Raw genomic sequence first — 7,178 nt, forward strand, 5'->3', positions numbered from 1 at the left:
ATAAAAATATTTTATTCTCAGGCCTTCAGTTATGTGACTTAGATGAAAAAAACAAATGCCAAAACAGGAATTTTTCTCAAAAGGTTTGATTCAACTGAAAGGCCAGTTTGCTTTCAGAATAAAGTTTCAGTGGARGTTTTCAGCTGCATCTAAGAGTTTCTTGAGGCCCACAGCTGCGTGTGCTAGAGTGCACTTTGATTCTACAGGCTGTTAAGAGGAGCACAGCAGGAGCAGTGTTTGGGGAGGAGCTGCTGCCAGGCAAGTGGAACAGCTCTATGAACTGTGCTGTCTACTGAAATTGATTTAATTGMTATTTTTCTTTATCTCTTAGAAAGTCTCGCTGTAAAAAATAAATTCCACTTCCTCCTAAAGATCATGGAAGAATATGCCACATCAAAACCTCAGATTCAGTCCGGAAGAGATGCCCTACCTGTACTCAGGTATGGTGTACACTTAGTTAAAACCAGATAGAATATTGCTTAGGACCCTGCTCACACTTACTGTGTGGTAACCACATTGCTGCACATGTGCTATTCTTTGCTCTTCAATGAACAGAACATGCAGGTCGATTGTACGCTCTGTCTCTGTGAACACTGCAGTTCTAGCCTGCAAGATGAGGAAGAATTTCACTTCCCATTGACCCTAATGGGAACTGAGGGAATTCAGAATTACATCTCAGCCCCTTGTTTTGCCACTGTATCTTGTTTAAAATGGTTGCTTTTAATATTATGAAAGAAGTAGGTCAGAGATAACCCTTGCCATTCCTTCTACCCACTTTGCTACTGCTGTGGATTAGCGTACAAAAAAAAAGTAACATTATTCTTTTCTCACATAAGGATGATGGAAATTACCTTCTCATATTTAATTCTATCATTAGGGATAGAATTGGCAATAGGGATGGGTGAGCTGTCCACATCTAAATTTGATTTTATTCTGTACATTTTTTGCTGATTTCTTAGCATTTCCCCTCACCCCTTTCATATCAGCACAGAGACAGGACATTGTTAGGTTTACCTTTTTGTATTTAAGAAATAAAATCTGCTGCCTTCCTGGCACTGAAAATCCCAGGGGACAGAAAAAACACTTTCTGACCTCCAAAGTATTTTCTGAATGAAGTAGGTCCTTTATTTTTCATCAGAGACCACAGAACAAAGCTGGTACTGATCAGTCTTCATGAACTGAAAAAGATACTGGGAACAAGTGTAACTCAGCATTCAGTGTGCAGTTACCCCAGAGATGAATTCCCTCTGTTTTACTTTCCTGGCTTTGTTTCTTTCTTCTGTTGCTCTACTGTCCTCCATCTATGCTTTTCCAGTGCTGAACAGGGAAACCAGTGAAGTCCAAGCAGAAAAAYGGCAAATGAATTCCACTGCCATACTCAGCTGCTCTTTTTGTGCCTTAACTGACTTTTTAGATCAATGTAGACTTTAAAGGCCAGTTTTTCCTTATCTCAAGAGCAACAGTACACATATGGAATAGAGACATTTGTAGCTAGCTTCAGGAACAGAATGCTAACTGTATTTATCTTTCCAGGCAATTGTGCCAGACTCATCACCATGGTACCTGCAACAGAAGTTAACTGTGGAATATGGAAGCAGTATGATAGCCATCATCCAACTACTGGGAGCCATAAAGTGCAAGGGACCACTGATGTAGTTTTTGCGTGATTTGGGAATGTTAAGTCTTGTTAATCATTTCTTACTTCTTGCATCATAGTATGCTCTGGTATGCTAAGTGCCTTAGCTCTCCTTCCAGGCTGAAGGTTTGTGGATTATTAATCATTCCTACTTTCAAATTTATAAATCATGATAATGGTAAAGGCAAAGAAGGAGAAGCAGCAATATGCCATTAACTCTTCCAACTCAGAGGATGTTGTCTGTCCTGCCTGATTTAATTCCCTAATCCCAGCTGGGGTCCTGGGTTCTCCTGTGCCAGTCAGCTCTCCAAGAGAGAGGTCCCTATATTTTCGAAGCTGTCCTTAAACCTCGTCATGCAGTAATCTCTCATCCAACAAATGTGGGCTATAGACCTGGAAGACTGTGGGGTAGGACCCAGGTGCTAGGCTCCTGTAATGAGAGAAAGCAGTTGGCTGGACATTAGACCCCATTTCATTCATTGTACAGGAGACTGGGACAAAAGCACAGCAGCAGTGCTGCAGACAAAAATATATCTTTGAGAGGAGAAAGAAAGGAAGAGACATAGGATATTGAAAAAACACAGGGGAAATATGATTACTGAGACCTTAGAAATTGGGATCATTTAACAGACTGACAGATGACTAGATGCAAATAAAATCCTTATATTTTTTAAAAATAAAATTCCTCCTTCTGTGTTATTCTTGCCTTTTTCTAGGCTAAAACAGTATTTTTGAATGGCAGTAGATCCTCCTCAGCTGGATTAAATATTTTGGGATGGATCAGACTTCTGCTAGGCTAAATGCCCAGGTTCAACTAGTCTTCTAAGGCTGGAGCAAGGGTCTGTCTAAGCCAAGCCCACAGGCTAGACAGTCTTCTAGTCCACAGGAAGTCTTTCAAACTGTACAAACCTCCTTCTCTGCCAGAAATCTAGGTTGACTTCAGTCCCAGCTAATGAAGTTTTCAAGAGCCAGAGGTTTCAAAACCTCTGCTCTTGCTGGAGCTACCAGCTCTGGTTTCTCCACACTTTGGTGGTAGGGAATCACTCCCAGCCAAGAAARAGGATGACGCTAGCTGGAACTTGGGACCAGTCATGCTATTTAAGAGAGATGTTACTGCCCTGACCTCGCAAAACTGGATCTGCCCACCCATGCCTCCAGAAAGTAAGTTTCTAGATAATGTAGAGGGCTGGCAAGATCATTAGGCTGAATCTACAACAGAAGTTTTCTGCTGGTATAACACTTTACTTCACAGAAAGCTTTCCCATATCTGTGCATAGACATGGAGATTGTTCTTATTGACAATCCTCAGCTTGCTCTGGGGAGAAGYTGCTGCTGCTTAGCACAGAAGACAGCTAGTGTTGCAAAACAACCACAGACCTGTCTCCACATGCCCACAGCACCCGCTGCTGTTTCTCTTTAACTTCTCAGTCCATGAGCAGCAAGCCTGATTCTCTAGGATGGTCTTATTCTTCCCGCCTCCAACTTCCCTCGTGTCGTTTAATCCTTCCTTTCCCGTGACACTAGCTCTCCAAGTCTTCCACCTCAGGCTCTTGCCATGACCCAGCTCATTTCAGGGCAGGTATACCAGCAAACCTTTTCTAGTGTAGACCAGGCCTTTCAGAAGAGGTTTTTCCTAACCTTTTGTTAAAGAGGCGGCTGATATAGCGTTATAAATCTGACACAGGAACAACTGTACATATTCTGATAGCACTTAGTCCAACATCTTAAAATTAAATATAGCAATAACTTGTTGTTCTGTGCTATTTGCCATGACTTGTTTGCATGTTTTATGCCATCACACAGACTAATATTTGGGGGGGGGGGAGTTCTTGTTGTGCTACAACGTTTATAGCTAATAACAATAAATCTGCTTTTTATGTCACTAATCAGCCATAATGTTCTAGAGGCCTTGCAGCAAAGCAAAGCAGCTGAAATCCTAATTACAGTGATGATGACTGAGAGCTGTAGTTGCAGTTTTTCTAAGTGTTGGCTTGATTTCAGGTTTAACTGTATCCTTACTAGGCATATTTATAAGAGAACACAAAAAGCAGGCTTGTAAGTGTATGCAGCCAGATCCTTATGTAAATCAGCACAGTCCCATTTCAGTTCCCTGGGCTCCAGCCCAGAGAAACAGTTGATGTCCATGGAGCTACATCACTTTACAGCAGCAAAGCCCATTACATGTAAGAGTTTGCAGGACCAGAGTGGGTCTTAAATATTGAAGGTTTTATCCTGCAATGGTCTAAAAGGATTCACATGTCCWTGCAGCAGCAGGCATTTAGTGCACCTCAGGAGGAACACAGTCCTCTGCATAGTCATTTTCTCTTATCATCTGAGCAAGGCTATGTAGGTGCTGTCATGGTGGGTGAAATTCAGCCCTATGCAGACAGTCTGCACAGAGCATACCTCAATTTGAAGCTCACTTCAGCTTTTGAAGTTAATACAAATTAATTTATACRAGAGAAAAACTCCATCCTCTCTAAATTATCCCTCATATAGCCCTGAAGCTAAAAGCCCTGTGCATATAATTGTATCATGAACATGTATTCAGAGTCTCTGCAGATATGACTAGGGTCAGTGTAGTATCTTTGTTTAAATTTAGAATGATAATTACAGAAAGCAGTCTCAATGTTTCTAAAAGGAAAAGCATATCCAATTCCCCGCTGTGTTAAGACTTAATAGATCCAGCATAAAATGTCCATAAAACCAGCAGTATCTCAACTGACATAATAACCAAAATTGTTTGCATAACTTATTCAAATATTTATAAATAGCTAAGAAAATTGAGAAACTTGTAAGTTGCCCGGGTAAAAGCCAGGAACAAATAAACACAAAATGAAAGTTGTTAAATAAATGTAAGTTGCTACAAAACTTTCTCGCATAGCTGTGATTAAGCCATGGCATGGTTTGAGCACTTGGTATCCTGACTTGTGGGCGAGGATTGGCAGAGGAATTTAAATCACACCTATGTTGTCTCAGAGGGTGAAAAGTGAATGCAGGTTCCCAACAAGGGTACATTATGTTAGTGCTTGTTGACAGGGGAAGCTTACTGCATAGCCCTGCATGCATGACCGTATAGGAACAGTTATGCTACCATAGCTGGTGGATTTTTCATGTGGATGGTCTCTTCAGCTGTCCATGCAGAGGAAACAACTGCCACCTAGAAGAGCTGCCTCAGGGAGCACTGTCCTAAGACAGATACAAAGCTGCTCTCTAAGTAATTATTCAATTATGCTAGAGAAAGAAAAAAAAAAAAGTTATCTTTGTTTCAGAATAGCCTGATCACAATATTCTAAAATACCTGTATAGGAATAGTTATTCAAGGCCAGCTCAGGCAATCTCTATGCCCACACAAACAAGCCATCAGTGATTCGCCTTGCAGAAGGAGAATGCCCTTTCATAGAAGGAAAATTTAACAATAAAGGCTTGTGCTTTGTGCTACAGCTCAGATTACATCTCCCATACTCTGTTTATACAATGAACTTCAAGGACTCATCTAAAACCCTTTGAGATGAGAGGGACCCAATTTAGTTTTCACCTGCGCTGGTGTCAGTGGCTTTAACCTCATATAATTAACATATATTAGCTCATTTTACTTTTCATCTTTTTCCTCAAATGCCAGCTCTTTTTTTTTAATCTACCTAAGAGTAAATATTGCCAGGAGCAAGACTCTTCTAAGAACAGCTCCTGAATCATTCTGTTCTCTAAGAGCATTTGAATTAGACCAAGAAAGCCACTCTAGTGATATTAGATATATATATTGAGCATACTCACTTGGTTACAATCACTTTGAATTTTCTGGGCTAGCATTTAAATGGGAAAAGACATTCAAAATGGGCCAACATTAGATACAAGCCTTGCAGGCAAAACATTTTATTGTACAGAAAACTTAGAGTACTGCAATATGAATGAAAAAAATATATTTTATGCAAATTGTAAGAAAGCAAAGAGAAAAAAACATTAACTAGAGATTACTGAACCCATCAACTGGATGCTGCTTTACAGGCAAGTTCTTCAGAAGAAAGCCGTAGTAACTTATGTTCTTCATACTTAAATTSAAAATGCATTCATAGAATCATAGAATTGGTAAGGTTGGAAGGAACCTCTGGAGATCATCTAGTCCAAYSCCCCTGCTCAAGCAGGGTCATTCATAATATAGTAGATTTTAGCTTTGTGAAATATTGCAGTTTTCTTTATTTGACTTTACAGGTTGTTATATTTAAGCACTACTTATATTTCCCCCTCATCTCCAAATTTAAAAAGCAATAAATTGCTTTACTCTTTTCTTTTCCTTCAAGAGATTTAAACTGATTGCCTGAATCCCTCTACAAAGTTTTTGTGTTTGTTTGTCTGTTTATTTAATGAATAGAGTAGGATAAATTTACCAGGCCTTTGCCCTATTTAACTCCACTTTAACCCCAAGTCTACTTTCTCAAAGACCACTACTGCAACAGTTCACATATAGCAAGACAGCACAGCAGCAGCAGCTTTCATAGCCTAATGTCAATGTTGCTCTGCAGACTGGAGGGGAGGGATGGGCATGCTAGCAGTCTCCTGTACTTCTCAGCTCTGTAATACGGAAAATGCAATAGGACTCAGAGGAATAAAGGTGTAAAGGACTCTCCTTATAGATATTCTTTGAATGTGCCTGAAGAATACCTCTTCTTGAGCTAGTAATTGCGCTTGAGTAAAAACCTCTGTGTTTATATTAGTTCAAAATCTGAAACAGATTGTTTTTCAAACCTTCTGGCTGGCTGAGGGACAAAAATCATCTACAGAAAAGGCATAAAGTAACTTGATCAACTTAAAAGCAGGATGTTGCTAAATGGCATCGTTTACTAAAGTGAAGGTGTAGGCTAAGGCCAAGAGTATGAACACATCAGATTCCAGCCTCAGGGTACAAAGTGGCAGTCTTTGCTAAATGGAGCTGCAGCACTTTGAGATGCTTTAGGAAAAGTCTGTGAAGTTCTTCCACAAGAGGTGACTTTCTCCCCTGCAGAGGTGACAGGACAGGATCTGTTTCTATGCCTCTGCCTCTGCTCCCCAAATCCGCTTAATGCTCAGTTTAAACTGCCTTGAAGGTAGCTTTGCACAGAAGCATTCAGCTGCTGGCTGGGTTGGCTGACTTGAGGTGGAAGTCAAAATGGAGATGCAGGATGATGAGAGCTGTGTGAATGCCTGAGTCCATCTTGTCCACATAACTTACAGCCTGGCCGTAGGCCTTGGTCAGGGTGAGTAACTGGCGCATGGTACTTGGTGGTGACATCCTCGTGCTGCAAGAACCACAGCTCACCTCTAGTGCCAGAGTGAACCCCCCTCTGAGCCTGCAGGCACTTTCAGGCTCATGAGATCTCTCTATTGGCCAGCATGGTTAGTCAGAACCATATATCTATCCCTGTGCCTTCTACTGCTTGCACATTGGCAGAGAGATAAGGAAGAACAAACTTGTATTAAAATCAAAATCTGTATCTTAAAAGTCTTTCAGTCATTTCAGAGTCTCAGAATTTTGCCTCCACAGCTAAGTTTGGGGCTTGGTCAGACT

At 40.7% G+C, this 7,178-nt stretch overlaps 1 pseudogene; it reads right to left on the minus strand.

Moving 5' to 3' along the window:
* Positions 1-1,124: 1,124 nt before the first annotated feature.
* LOC146587754 (uncharacterized) lies at positions 1,125-6,902 on the minus strand (annotated as a pseudogene).
* Between the last annotated feature and the right edge of the window lie 276 nt (positions 6,903-7,178).

The sequence above is a fragment of the Rhea americana genome, unplaced genomic scaffold (assembly GCF_003343005.1).
Source record: "Rhea americana isolate MKP2758 unplaced genomic scaffold, rheAme1 scaffold_57, whole genome shotgun sequence".
Lineage (NCBI taxonomy): Eukaryota > Metazoa > Chordata > Aves > Rheiformes > Rheidae > Rhea > Rhea americana.